Consider the following 16,422-nt stretch of genomic DNA (forward strand, 5'->3'; position numbering starts at 1 on the left):
CTGTTTTCAGAAGATAAAACCAAATACCACGAGTATTATATTAATTATCTATTCCGTTTTGTGTAATTAACTTTTTGTTTTTTTGATTTTCAATTGTATTATATTAATTATCTATAAGAGATGGCCTAATATAATGATAAATGTCCCTAAAGTGATTTCTTTTATTATATACTATAGATTAAAAAATATTAAATTAAAATAATAATTATCTATAAGAGATGCCCTAATATGATGACAAGTGTCTTAAAAGTGGTTTCTTTTATTATATAGTATAGATAGATATGTCTTCTTTCTACGTACAGAATGATATCTATAATAATCCACCAAAACCCCCCAAGAAGAATTATTCTCTATATATTAAAATTCAAACACAACGGTATAAGTAAATGGTATCGGGTATTATTATCAAATTTATCAAAATGGGTATATTTTCGATACCGAATCGATACCGATTTTTAAAATTTTCGGTATCAGTTCGGCACCGGTATTCACCGGTTTTTACCCTCAAATACTGGTACCGTACCAGTACCGACTGGTACCGAACCGTACCGTACCAGATATATTCGGTACCGGTATCCACTTTTGGGGATTTTCGGTACCGGTTGGTACTGAGCTCATCAAATCTTGTAGCAACGTAGTAACGCAAGTAATTGCATCGTTTATATTACTTTCATACACATTGTAAGTAAACTGTATTTCGTTTGAATGAGCTTTTATATACACAACAACTTATTTTGTTTTCTTTTTTGTCTAAATGAATTGTAGCATCTAATATTAACTTGAATATTTAGATTATTGATGAGCAAATCGTATCAAATCCTGTAATCAAACCGGTATCGTATCGGTACCAAATTTACGATACCAATCATTTTCGGTACCAATTTGGTACCCACCTTTTGGCGTTTTCAGGATTGTTACTTTCGGTTCGACACCGGTCTAGCACCATACATGTATTTACTGATTTTTACCTTCAAATACCATAACATAGCGTATCATACCGATCATTTTCAGTGCCGGTACCTAATTTCGATGATTTTCCGGATCGGTACTTCCAGTGCCATTACCGGTACCGAGCTCGTCCATATTTTAACGTGTTAGCACCGTAATAACTAAACTGAAAACAACCGAATTTCCAACGTGTAGGACGTGTGGGTCCTTTTATTATTATATATTAGATTATTTAAAATTGTTTTTTTAGGACGGAGTGACTATCGTTACCACGTCATTTTTATTTATGTTTTGATATTCGGTATCTGCTTGCCGTTCCTGACACGCGTTTTCCTGATATTAGGTCCCCGCCGCAACATACGGACGAAAAATCAACTAGTTATATGTATATTCAAAATTGCCTTCAACCACAGTAGTTTTTTTTTTTTTTTTTATTCAATAGCCCCTTTCGTAATGTATACGACTATGTGTGCCCATTCTAAATTATTTAATTCTTTAAAATCAAAGATAAGAGCCCAAGTTAAATTATAGAATAGAGATTGGGGGCTTTGTCAAAATGGCTGCCATTTTTTTTCGGTCCTTAGCGCCCCACTCTGTCCAACTGGCTGGTTGTTTATTTATTACTCTTTTTTGCTCAATTTGCACCAGTATCTGGTCCAACACAAAATAATATAATATAATACTAAGGGTGGAGATACAATAGGAAGTTTATTTGGCTAACAAGGCTAGGAAGTGATCTTGACCATCCATTTAGTTAATCAAGGGCTAATATTAAATGATGGAAATTGAAGTGAAGAAAAGAGGCGGGTGAGTTTGTTTAAGGGCATTCTAATCAATACAAGCCAATAGTTTCTCTCTCCTCCAATTCCCCCCCTCCCCCCATTTTTAAAACGTTAATAACTCTTTCATGCGACATTATTTTTTTATAAAAATTGCACCAAAAAAAACGAGCGTTTTTTATCTTTAAAACGAGTATACTATTGCTATATTTTCAAAAAAAAAAAAAAATTAAAAACGCAGTTGCGTAAAACGCAATAGAAAAACCCCCAGTTACGTAAAACGCAATGAAAAAAAAACATAGAAAATGACATTTTTCTAAAACGTAATGCACCAAAAACACAAAGAAATGTCTTTTTTGTAAAACGCAATGGCCAGAAAACACAAAGAAATGTCTTATTTCTAAAACGCAATAGCCTAAAAACTCAATAGAAAATGTACTTTCTAAAACGCGATAGACTAAAAACACATAAAAGTGTTTTACCTAAAACGCAATACACCAAAAACACAAACAAATGTCTTATTTCTAAAACGCAATGGCCAGAAAACACTTAAAATGTCTGTTTTCTAAAACGCAATGGACTGAAAACACATAAAAAAGTGTTTTACCTAAAACGCAATGCACCAGAAACACAAAGAAATGTCTTATTTGTAAAATGCAATGGCCAGAAAACACTTAAAAATGACTCATTCTAAAACGCAATTGACTAAAAAACAAAAGAAATTGTTCTCTGTAAAACGCAATGGACTGAAAACACCTAAAAAAATGTTTTACCTAAAACGCAATGCACCAAAAACACTTCAAGAATGTCTTTTTCTAAAACGCAATGGCCAGAAAACACATAAAAATGTTTTAGTTCTAAATCGCAATTGCCTAAAAACACCAAAGAAAGTGTTCTCTCTAAAACGCATTGAACCATGACAATACTTTTGTCTGTGCTGTGAACTGTCTGAACCAATGCAGTTTACGAATGCTGTGAACTGTCTGAACCAATGCAGTTTACGAATGCAGCTCAACCCCAGCCAGGGGCTCTGCCCCTTGGACCCCGCCAGGGGCTACCGCCCCTGAGACCCCGCTACCAGGGGCGCTGCCCCCGGACCCCCACCAAGATCGTAAAACGCAATGACTAAATTAAAAAAACCAGATCGTAAAAATGAAATTAAAGAACTTCTTACATGGATCGAAGTGATTTCTTTAACAATTGACGAATTCTGAATGATTGAAACACTTATCAGCGCTCGAATCGAACGGATCGAGTGATTATCTTCAAAATCACCGGAAAAAACGAGATTTTGTATGAAATTAAACTGGGTTTTCTTCAAAAAAGTTGAAGAACACGTTGATTGGGTGTTTGAATCATTGAATGGTGATGAAAATCGCACTATAATGTAGTGATTATTGAGATAGAAAGTGAAGAAATGGTTGAAGATTGTGGGTTTTGAAGTCACTGGTTTTGAAAAGGAAGAAGAAAGGGTTGGATTGACTAAAATACCCTTTTTCTTTATTTTAAATGTTGTCACATGTCCTAATCTTATTGCTTCCTACACTTCCTAGCCAAAATAAACTTCCTATTTGATCATTTCCCATAACATTAAAACTAAATAAAAATAAATAAAAACTATACAAAAATTATACACTTTACATGGGACAAATATGTATATTTACCTTACATCAAATATCCCCACACTTAACCTCTTTTCGTCCCTGAAAAAGACTTATGCAAACAGAATCATAATCAGATAAATATGCGGGATCAAAAGTCTAGATTACTTATTAAAATTAAAACTTGTGTTAACCGCAATTGCAAGTATATATGTCCACTTAAACCCAAACCCGGTTCCAAGCCCTTATCATGTAATTGTTGTTCAAGTTCGGTCAATTTACTTAGGGTCTCACACTAAAAACCGCAGTTTCACCTAATCCCGCCTCAAGCGTATAGAACAAAAGGAACAGTCACTGGACTATTTACTAACAGTTTTATACCAAAATTAAAATAATTTAACATCAATTTTTTTCCTCTTTTTCTCTTTTTTTTTGTTCTTTTTCTTTTGAGCTTTAGACTATGCATACCTAACCCAGAGGCTGTCTCAACCAGAGTCACCATCCCCGAGAGCGACAACGTAGGCGTCAGTATTTTTGCATTTTTCTTTTTAACAATCCTAGAGGCATTCTAAGTCAGAGTCATCATCCCCAACGAAGATTACATAGGTCTTATCATTTATTCGGTCTAGCTCATTTATTACATTATGTATTTTTTTCTTTGATAAAAAATTATAAAAATTTTAGCTTATAACGGCATTTCTTGTACTCTTTTTGGCGGTTTCGGCTTCCCTACTTTTCCTAGTTGAGAACCCACAAGCAAACTAACAATTAGGTATTTTAATTTCATAGGAACCTAAAACCGGATTAGGCCTACTCACATATCCCAAATTAGACACAAGCTTAATTTTTTACTCTCATATTATTATTATTTGAAACCCGAACAAAACCGATTTTTCTATCATTATCCGTTTTTATATTTTGCAAACATCTAAAACAGGAACATTTTCTATTTTTTTAATTTTTTTTATTTTTAAATTTTAAAATTTTTTTTGGTATTTTTTTTAAATTTTTATGACTCAAAAACTAAGACCTAAACGATAGTTTCTCATCCCCACACTTAAACTCTAAATTGCCCTCAATGGAGGATGGAAACCGACTCAAAAGACTAAAAATAAATAATAAGTAAAAAGACTAAGGGCAAATTAGAAAGGACATAGCTGGTTTAATAATGCGTAAGCTCCAAAACTCTCGTCCAATCCAGCTCGATCGTATAACATTTCATTCGCGATCGACTTTGACTCTGACTAGTACACTTGGTAAATTCCTTGAAATTGGTGTGCAGCTCCGAAATCACCCGAATGGAGATTGAATGTGGGTGGCACATATCCAAACCTGCATAAACAAAAACAAGCAAAAACCCAAGCAGTACCAACTCAAAAAAAAACGACTCAAACGATACTAACTTAGACTCGATATATACTAAAACTTCGACTCTATACAAACTCTATGAAACCTCCCCACACTTGAATTTAATCAGGAGGTTTCTCCTTTATCCAACCCTGGTCCAACCCGTTCAATTCCAACCTTTTACCAGTTTTCAACAAGAAATCATTTGTGAAATTGAAAAACAATCTAGAAAACTCAAATGGGACAACCCACCAATATTTAAACTTACCTGGACCAAACTTGATTCGTGGTGTGTAATGAGGAGAATTGTGTTGTGCAAACTTCAGTGGTTCCTCCTTTTTATACCATCTTCGAACCCTTACAACATGTTGATCCAAGCTTCTTTGCGCCTTCTCCCGTGTTCTTGTTGGTGTGAGTGGGAATCCAACATCTACTTCCTTCACTGGCCAGCTATCAAACTCGTCAGCCAATTCCTCTTCTACGTTTGGTGTATATTTGATCTCCATGATCGGCGTCTCTATAAGTAATGTCTCTAGATAGGCGAGATCACCAACCAGGTCAAATTCTTCATCTTCAAGAGTTGGCAAACCTACCAACTCATCACCAAACTCCTCCTCCCAAGATGGTACATGCTCACCTTTCTCATCCTCCATCTTGTCAAGTGGTTCTTATTCAACTTCTTCACTCTGGGCTGCGGTATAGTCGAGCACCTCTAACTCTGCCTTTTCTACTACCCCATCATCATCACTCCAAAAGCCATCATCAATATCCCATGGCGTGGGACACTAATAGTTGGAATTAACGACTTGCTGAACCGGAGGTGGGACTTCAACGTCCATTATCGTCTGCGGTTCATGAGTGTGATCCTCATCTTCTTCATACACGGGCTTAAAATGTGAAACTTGCACGGCATCATCCTCACAAGACAAGGGTAAATCTGATTCATGAGAATTATAATAATTAAAAGTAGAATCATAATATTTACCAGGCAGTGGGATCTCAATGCAAATTTCTCCCCCTGGATCTGGAATTGTATAATCCATCTCACCATCGGCCGTTTGATATCCTAAATAGTTTCCATTCATATCATGCGTGTAACGGCCTTGGCTCTTCAAGCTCTTTGAACTTAAACTATCAATTAAGGCTTGAATCCCCCTATCTCTTTCTTCCTTAGCAGCCTTAACCCAGTCAGGGAAGTCCTGTGTTATTCGTTCAGGTTGCCAATTCCAAGGCTGATATGACTGTGGCTACACATAAGGGTTAGCATCGAAATCTGTGGAACACCCTGAATTGTTTGGACATATTTGGTGTAATGGGGCCCTCCACAGATAAAACACATGATAAAAAATATATAAAAAATAACTAATAAAATATATTTACAAAAACGACTAGACACACTACTACTAGACAGAAACCCTAAGACTCAAACTACAAATAAGACCAATTAAACAAATAAGATCAGTCAAAGCTAATAACACAATCGCCTAAGTGTCCCTGACAACGACGCCAAAAACTGGATGTGCTGAATGCGGTCTATAAAAAAATAACCTAATCTAAACACCCTAATTTTAAATTTATAAACTAAGACTCTCTAAATGCAAGACCACTGACAGGCAAGTGTACCTATCGTACGTAGTAAAGCCTAATGAAGCCCGAATATTGAACCCACGAGACACTAGCGACGCTAACTAGACTCTGACTCAACTAATTACTTAATTGGTTTAATTTGTGTTTTTGGGATGTTTCTAATTCTACTAAAGCGAGTAAATAAGAAAACAAAGCAAGCAAGCAAGATGGTGAAGTGACGGAAGCAGACAATGATGAGAAATAACTACCCAGGCTTCGAATCCCTATGACCAACCCATGACCTCTAGTCCTGACCAATGGTTAAAGCTCCGAATCTACTCAGAAAACCTCCCGCTAAGGATGATCAACCAAAATAGAAGATGGAACAAAGTGATGAAATGCTAAATTGGAAACAACTCGAGCTATCGACACCGAATCCCACGACTGTCAGACTAAAAATAACTATGAAGCTAAACCTGGTAAATAATTGAAAACCTAGGAAGCCCTAAACGCGAATAAGTAGACGGATCCGAGCTATCGGCCACCCAAACTAAGAACCAACGCCTAGCTAATAACCTAGCAATCTTGGCTCGTCGCTAGAGTTTCCAGAAAAGAATGCACACTATTCTCAGTTGAATTTAATTAATTTAGTTAAACTTGAATTATCTCTAATCTCAAGCTCTAGACCGAAAACCTAATAGATTAACGAACCTAGAATGATCTAAATAGTTCCAGACCAGACTAATAAGATCACCTAACCAAACAACCAATCACAACCAAGACAAGCATACAAATTCATAAACAATCATAAAACAAGAATATGTAAATCATCCCAATTTAATCATTAGTAAAAACCGAATTTCAAAACATTAAATCATAGTTCATCTAGGCCTAGGTAGTGTAAAAAAAATTAGCCAAGAAACATAACCACTAAAAAGAAACAAATCTGAGTTAATAAACAATCCATAGTATCAAGTTAAAAAAACACAAAGTTATTAAAACTGAACAGTAATAAATTACAAACCCGAACGAGAATCTTGATCGCAACTTAAACCGTCTTGACCAATGATCTCTTTTCTTTTTCTTTCTGTTCGAACTCCACCCAAAAAAAAAAAATAAATATGGCGGCTGACCTCTGATCGATGCTGACTCTAGAAAAGTTGTGTCCCCAATATTCTGCTTCTAATCTTTTTCTCTTAATAATTGCCGTCACCACTTGCGAAAATAATGCCCCTTGGACCGAACGTAATGTGCGTGATTGCCCAGATTTTCCCCCCAAAAACGTCAAAACACGCCCGTCCCCCATCCCATGGCGTTTTCTGGCGTGATTGAACCAAAACACCCCCTCCGGCGTTCTTTAAAACACGCCCAATTCTCCCTCTTTTCAAATTGTTTGGCCAATGAGTTTTTTTCCATGTCAAATACAATTAATTTTAAATTAAAAAAAAACAAGAAAATAATAATTGGGTAATCATTGATGGGGCATTATTGGGCATTATCCCACTACGCCCATTTGTGAAAAACGCCCATAATGCCTCTTTGCTGACTGGGATGACACGTGTCGCACAATGCTCATGGGTAGGGCATTATTCATGTGTACCACTACACATGGTCTTATAAGGCTACATGGTATGGTGACCATCCTCTCTTGGAGGATGATCCGCCACCTAGGCGCCACATCATAGTGTTTTTGAGGATGGTCCATCCCACAAAACAACGGAAATGAGAGGATGATCCTATCCCACCGTATTAGTTGTGTTTTTTTAACATCCATTTTTTTAACATTTAACAAATAAAATAAGAAAATAATTTCATTAATATTAAAAAACATTTCATAAACTTAAAAAAAACATAAACTTAAAAAAAATCCTAATAACTTAAAAAAAACATAAACTTAAAAAAAACTTAAAAAATCCTAAGCATTAAAAAAATATTAAAAAAAAACTACTAGTCTTCATCCTGCATGTGGTCGTCTGGTTCATTTTGAGCGTTGTTGCAAATGTACTCCACCAAGTCCGCGTGTAGGTTATGATGTGTGTACTCGTTACGTAGAGAGAACATGTTCAAATCTTGTTGTTCCAAACTAACTGGAAAAGAATTCCCGTTAGACGCGTTTTCGTCGTACTCGCATATCGCTCTACCTTCGTCTTCAATGACCAAGTTATGAAGGATGATACAAGCGTACATAATGTGTCGTAACCTCTTTGGTGTAGCCGAACGTGCTGGATGTTCAATGATATGTCATTTTTTGTAGAACCCCAAAACACCGTTCAATATCTTTTCTCGCACCCTCTTGATACTTTGCAAATTTTTTTCTTGAGTAAATTACAAGTTTTGTCCTTTATGTTTACACCAAATTACAAGCGGTAAAATTGACGGGTTTTGTACTTTATGTTACAAAATCTTGCATATTACGTCCTTTAGCCCTAACCTAGTTAAATTTTTCTGTTAAATCTAGTTACCCAAGGGCAATTTGGTCTTTTTACCCATTTATTAAAAAAAGTTTTAACAAAAAAATAATGCTTATACATATACATTAACAAAGAAATCGGTATCTTTCTCTCAGCAACCACCATGACCTTCTACCACTGTCACTGCTGTAACAACCACCAGCAACAATAGTCACTGTCACATGTAAACACTGTCGTAGTTATTGGTTTTAGACAATGTAACCGGAAAACAAAGGGGTGTCAAATCGTACCTCAATCGCTGGAATAGCCGTCACCGATGAACTCGATCCACCCGAAACCCTTAATCGACACCGGATCTAAAGGTGGTACCATAGCAATAACCACATCCTCAACACACCCATCCTCTCTCCAAACGCCACCCACAACCACCAGTTACAAGTTCGTCACCCCAATATATCATTTTCAAACCATAATTCTCACAATTTAAACCCCTCTTTGTTCTCACAATCGCCACATCGCACTAATTTTCCCTAATGAAATACGTCACTCTACCATTTATCTTCATATTATTACACACATACTTCCAACTTTCATCTGGGGTTTCGATCTTAAACCCTCATTTGCTCAAAAACAACAAACTTGATCTGATCTTTAAGAGGGTTTGCAATGGGAAGATCGGTTAGTAACAAGAAGATGAAGGGTGTTGTGGTCGAGAAGCGACGAAGGGTATTGGCAAGATTGATGGTGGTGAACGGCGGAGAGGGTAACGCCGGTTGTGGTGAGTGGTGATGTTGCTCCGGAGAATGGGGATGACGGAGAGGGTGGTCGTAAACGGCAGCGAAAGACATATGGTTTAATGGTGTCGGTGAGAGGAGACGTGCAGATGGTGAAGAAATGATGCAGAGGAGGAAATGACACTTTTTAATTTGGTTTAATGGTGGCTCTTTTTAATTTGTGTACAAAATAGTTCTTAGATATTATTAGATATTTACACTATAGTCTCTAGATAAGGAAATGACAAGAATGCCCTCATATGCAAGGCATGTGACTTGATTTAACATTAAAATTTAACTGGGTTAGGGATAAAGGACAAAACTTGTATGATTTTAAAACATAAAGTACAAAACCCCTCAATTTTAAAGACAAAGGACACCGCCTGTAATTTGGTATAAACATAAAGGACAAAACTTGTAATTTACTCTTTTTTCTTTTATCATCTGTCAGGTGCGGAATAGTTTTAACGATTGTCGAGTATGTTAGGTATATTCCATCTGCAAGGTAGTAGCTCCGCCTGTATTCCACCCCCGAAACTGTAAAACTTGTGTCTGGACCTGTTCCCGCCACTACATCGTCAAATATCTGTGACTGGTATATGATGTTATGGTCATTAAGCAAACCAGGTAGACCAAAAAAATGCCAGATCCATAATTCCTGTGACGCAATGGCCTCTAGAATAATAGTGGGATGACCATGATCTCCCCGAGTATACTGACCTTGCCAAGCAGTAGGGCAGTTCTGCCACGGCCAGTTCATGCAATCAATGCTCCCGAGCATTCCTGGAAAACCATGTCTTTGTTCGTGTGCTTTGTATAACTTTTGAACGTCGTTTGCGTTTGGTTTTCGCAGGTATCTCTTGCTATATAATTTGATGACCCATTCGCAAAATCTGTGCAAACATTCACGTGCCGTTCTTTCGGACATCCTTAAATACTCGTCCAGTGCATCAGGTGCGTACCCATATGCCAGTTGGCGAATAGCCGACGTACATTTTTGTAAAGTAATGAATCCCCTTTGCCCCCTAGCATCGTATCGCAGTGTAAAAAACGGACCAGACTAGGCCATGTCGTTTGTGATACGTACAAAAAGTTGACGACTCATTCGGAACCGACGTCGAAACATCTGGTCCGTGTACACAGGTTCGTCGGCAAAATAATCGGCCACTAGTTTATCGTGGGCGGCTATATATTTAAAACAAAAATTAAATCAAATTCATTATTAAATTTAAATAAACATACGGCAAACAAAAAATTAAAGTACCTTCTTTGTCTTGCTTTAATTTTGCTCTCCTAGTTTGCCGTTGGGACGACGCTTCAGAGTTTTCATCCTCCGCCATGAATATCAGAGCCGCGTACATAATCATGTTTTAGAAAAATGCGTCATTCTCGCCCGAATATGACAAATAGCACGTCGACGAAGAAGACGAAGAAAGTGAAGACATGATTAATTTTGAGAGAGAGATGGGGTGGTACTGAGTAAAAAATGGTATAAAAATGTTGAGTTTATATAATAATTTGAAGGTTTTGGGTGGGTTTTGTAGTTATAGCCGTTTATTTAAATAAAGGATTTTTTTTTTAAATTCAAACGGTCACAAAAGTTACACTGAAAAGGGTGATATTTTGTCTTTTAGTGCTTCGTCTCCAACGTCTCCTACTCGACGGAGACGCCGAGGACTGGGGTGGGGGATGGTGTTTGGGTCGGCGCCGGATGGGATGATCCAGGGGACGTTCCTCATACCGCTAAGCCTAAATAAAGGGATGTGATAAATGCACCCAACATATTGATTAATATATCAAATTAGTCAAACTTGGTAATAATTATGTATTTTAATACATTATTTTATTCTAAAGTCAAAAGTAATAATTATATTTTTTTTGTTATTTTAATTTCATAATACTTTTGTTACTTTTTTATATTTTGTTATACTATTATTAGTATTAATATTAATACTAATAAATAAATAATCAAGACACTTTACACCCAACATATGGATTAATATACCAAATTAGTCAAACTTAGTAATAATTATGTATTTTAATATATTATTTTATTGTAAAGTTAAAAGTAATAATTATGTTTTTTTATGTTATTTTATAATAATTATGTTAGAAAATAATTATGTTTTATTTTATTCTAAAGTCAAAAGTAATAATTATGTTATTTTATTTTAAAGTCAAAAGTAATAATTATGTTTTTTTATATTATTTTATGATTTAGCTTCAATTATTTTATAATAATTATGTTATTTTATTCTAAAGTCAGAACTAATAATCATGTTTTATTTTATTTTTTTATGTTATTTTATTTTATTCTAAAATTCGTCTGATGTTTCAATCCTATGGAATCTACTAGTTAATTCGTAGCAGCCTCTCATATATAAAATAAATATTGCCTTCAAAGTTGATATATTTTAGTATATGTCTTTTCTCTACGTTCAGAATGATATCTGTAATAATCCTCCAAAACCCCCCCAAAAAGAATAATTATATGTATATCCAAAGTTGCCTTCAACAACAGTAGGTTTTTTTTCAATAGCCCCTCTCGTAATGTATATATCTATATAGCCCATTCTGTGATTTTTAGTCGGTCCCTGGCATCCCACTCTGCTCAACTTGTTGATTATTTATTTATTACTCTTTTTCGCTCCATTTGCACCAGGACCTGGCCCCACAGAAAATAATATAATATAATACTAAAACTAAATAAAAACAAATAAAAACTATACAAAAATTATACACTTTACATGGGACAAATATGTATATTTACCACACATCAAATATACCCACACTTAAACTTTTTTCGTCCCTAAAAAAGATTCATGCAAACGGAATCATAATCAGATAAATATTCGGGATCAAAAGTCTAGATTACTTATTAAAATTAAAACTTGTGTTAACCGCGATTGCAAGTATATTTGTCCACTTAAAGCTAAACCCGGTTCCAAGCCCTTATCATGTAATTGTAGTTCAAGTTCGGTTAATTTACTTAGGGTCTCACACTAAAAACCGCAGTTTCACCTAATCCCGCCTCAAGCTTATAGAACAAAAGGAACAGTCATTGGACTATTTCCTAACCGTCTTATACCAAAATCAAAAGAATTTAACATCATTTTTTTTACTCTTTTTCTCTTTTTTTTTTTTCTTTTGAGCTTTAGACTATGCATACCTAACCAAGAGGCTGTCTCAACCAGAGTCACCATCCCGGAGAGCGACAACGTAGGCGTCGGTATGATTTGATTAAAAGAAACAAGTTTTGGTACCAACGAGTGCCTAAAGAGGTGTAAGGATGACACGGGTAAAGGGATGATCTACGAGATCACCATTACCTTCAGATTATAAATAGTCTAAGGGCCTTTGGGACTAAAATGACCTTCGGGTCACGAATCAAGAGGAATGAACCTTAGAGGCCTCACGTTAAAGAGGTGAAAGCCTAAAGAAATAGCCTACGAGGCTAAATGAAAGGGCTTATGGATTACTTAGGCAAAGCGAGGGAACCGGTTACGATTCCTCACGTAAAATAAGAACAGTATAGAAGAAATGCTTGGTAGTCAATTTCTTAATGCGAAAAATTGACCAAAGTTATAAAAAATGTTAGACTAAAAAAAGGTTTTAGTTAATAACAACGATTTGAAGATCATAAAAATATAACAAACAATTGGGAAAAATGACTTGATTAAAAAGAAACAAGTTTTGGTAAGACACAAATCCTAAAAGTGAAATGTTCATATAGAAAAAACTAATGACGCGAGGAGATCATGATTAAGAAAAGATCTTGGGGTATGATTTCTTTGTAGCCCGAGCTACAGGACTGGGGATCATAAACGCACATAAAGTCGAAGATGGCAATGTGGAATACCTGAATGACGGGGTATAAAAAGACTAGTGGCTAATCAGTGTAACTTAACTGGCAAGACCAATCAAGGTCAAATTTGAGCTTATGACTTACTTGATTACGCTTGTTGTCACACCCCAACCGATGGCAGAATCATTGGGGCACGACACTAGGCAAACCAGATTGCTCAAGAGAATCCATAACAGCTATTCATTACCAATATTTTTTTTAAAGGTTCATTGTCCCATACCAATGAACAAATATTCAACAAACAGTTATTACAGATAGCGAGTTCTCAAAAATTAAAACAAGTCCGACAACCTAGATTTTTATTTGATGAGTTTCTAGACTTCCTAACTCGTTTGTAGCATAACATCCAACCAACCTATCACATACGTTAAAATATAAGTCAATACATAAAGTAAAGGTGAGTACACAAGTTTGCATAGATATATAATAGTAAAAGCGTTTACGCATAACCAGTATGTAACACGTAACGGGCGATGCATGTAACTATCAACAATGATACCACCTAACCACGAGATTGCGATGTAGAGTATGCGCGACACATGTTCACCGAAGCGAACACGTGAAGTAAAGTAATGTGATCCCTAGCAACCCCTGTCACACAGGTGCTGAGTCCAAACTATAGTTGATGTGTGCAAAATGTAACATATAAATTACATCAAATAAGGCATAAAACTAACTCTTTTTTAGTACTAATGTTGGAAAAAACGTGTTTTTGTCTTCCTTTTGAATTTACAAGACCAAATGAGCTTAAACGAGCAAAAGGAACAAATATACAGCCAAAACCAACATAAATACAAAGAAAAGGAATAAACGTGACATGCTCGACCCCTCGGCAACATCCCCAAAGGCAAAAACAATAAACAGAAGACTGGACACGGGGCTGTGCCCACTAGACACGGGGGCGTAGTCAGCCACCTGCAGAAAAGACAAAGCTTTGGAAGCTTCTACGCCCACCACGGGGGCATTCCCAGCTCAGCACGGGGCGTGGTCAACGCTAAGATACATAGAATCTTGCAAAATCTTGGTAGTACAGATACGCTTCTGCACATGGGGTCGTGCCCGCTGGACACGGGCCGTGTTGAGCCCTCTGCTGACACATGCATTTAATGAAGGAAGAGAAAAGGATGGCCACGGGGCGTGCCCACCGGACACGGGGCCGTAGCCGGGGGTTCTGTTCAGGCTATAAATAGCGGTGCTTGGCTCACTTCAAAGGCATCCCTTGTCAAACCACTACTCTCCCGCTTTGCCACCACTCCACCACGACTACATCACCCACATCCACAACTATCATCCATCATTCACCTTAGAGTGTGTGTAGTAGTCTCAGGATCCAACATTGATAGTAAGAGTTCTTGCCAATCAAAGGCCATGTTTGGTTAAGCCTCTTACATCACTTGGTGAAGACAGGTCTTTAATGTATTACTTTTGATTTTTAATCTTTTCGCACTTTTTATTTGGTTTTGTATTAATGACTTCAATAACTAGTTTCTTATGTTGAAGGTAAAACTTCTTTATCATTTGTCCGTGGTGTCTTGGCATTACTTTACTGTCTATATAAAGTAAAAGATTTACACCATCTATATCTCTACGTTCTATATAGAGATAACTTGGCCACCTGGTCAGGGGTTAAAGGAATGGTTTAGTAAGGTTCTTGCCTTGTTCAATGTATAGATTCTGCAAGGACTTGGGTCAAGCTTAATATGACCTCCTTCAATACCCAATGGTATTGGATGGCGGGGGTGCGAATGGCTTGATCCCCTCATATGTAAACTACTATTAATACATTAAACTAGCTACTTGGGATTGTATCCCGGCTGACTCAAACCACTTAGCCGAGGGTAACGTCACCTTCAAAAGAGGGGCCTACCACTTTTCGCATTAATAACTTAGTTAATTATCTTTCAATATTCCAACCCTTTGGGATTGTATCCTAGCTAACTTAAACCACTGGGTTGAGGGTAACGTTACCTTTAAAAGAGGGGCTTACTATTATAACTAAGATAATATCTTAAAAAGTGCAAAAGTGCGAAAATCATCAAAGGATACATTAAAGGCAAGTCAGATCCAAGTGATTCATCTTGTCTATCTATTTTTATTTTATTTTTATTTATGCATTTTTAGTTTTTATTTAAAATCTTTTCTCAAAAAATTTTAGATTGATTAGACGTTGAGGATAAACCGGTACTAAAAGCTCTTGTGTCCTTGGACGACCTCGGTATCTTACCAACGCTATACTACGCTCACGATGGGTGCACTTGCCCATGTGTGTGTTTAGTGTTAGTAGAATATCGTGTTTTATAAATTTAAAATTTGACTAATGTGTAGAATGGGCTAAAATATCAATAAAATCATAACACACCTAACGCACACCAAGTTTTTGGCGCCGTTGCCGGGAACACAAGGATTTTAAGAAAGCTTACAATAATTACTATGAGGAGGATGATTATGAAGAAGAGTATTGTACCATTTGTGGTAATCCTCATTCGGTACAATATTGTGACCTCTTCGAACCATCCACTTCGTACACATATTATGAGGAGCCTAGGTACGAGCCAACCACTTCATACACACACTATGAAGAGCCAAGGTATTAACCTTCTCCCTCATATTCATACTTTGAAGAACCAAGGTATGAGCCTTCATACTCATATCTTAAAGAACCAAGGTATGAATCATCTCCTTCATATACTTATACTTATTATGAGGAACCATTGCGTGAACAACCCACCTCATATGGGTATTATGAAGAACCAAGTTACGACCCTTCTCCCTCATATACTTACAATGAGGACCAATGGTATGAACCATCTACCTTATATGAGTATTATGAGGAACCAAGGATCGAACTTCTGAACTCAAGCTGTTAGGATGCTTATTACGCTCACTTTGACGAACCACCAACTATCCTCCCCATAGCCGAATAAATAGTAGAACACCTCAAAACTATCGAACGGGCACAAGGGAAGAGGAATCCCGCGCAAGGGAAGAGGTAATTTGTACTAAAGAGGTAATTGTGAAAGAGGTAAAAAAATGGAAGAACAAGTAAGTGAAAAACCGACGCATGAACCAAACAACTAAAAAGGTAAGTCCAAAAACGCTAATCTTCAAAAAGAGTCTAATTTTCAAGAAATT

The sequence above is a fragment of the Helianthus annuus genome, chromosome 17 (assembly GCF_002127325.2).
Source record: "Helianthus annuus cultivar XRQ/B chromosome 17, HanXRQr2.0-SUNRISE, whole genome shotgun sequence".
Taxonomy (NCBI): domain Eukaryota; kingdom Viridiplantae; phylum Streptophyta; class Magnoliopsida; order Asterales; family Asteraceae; genus Helianthus; species Helianthus annuus.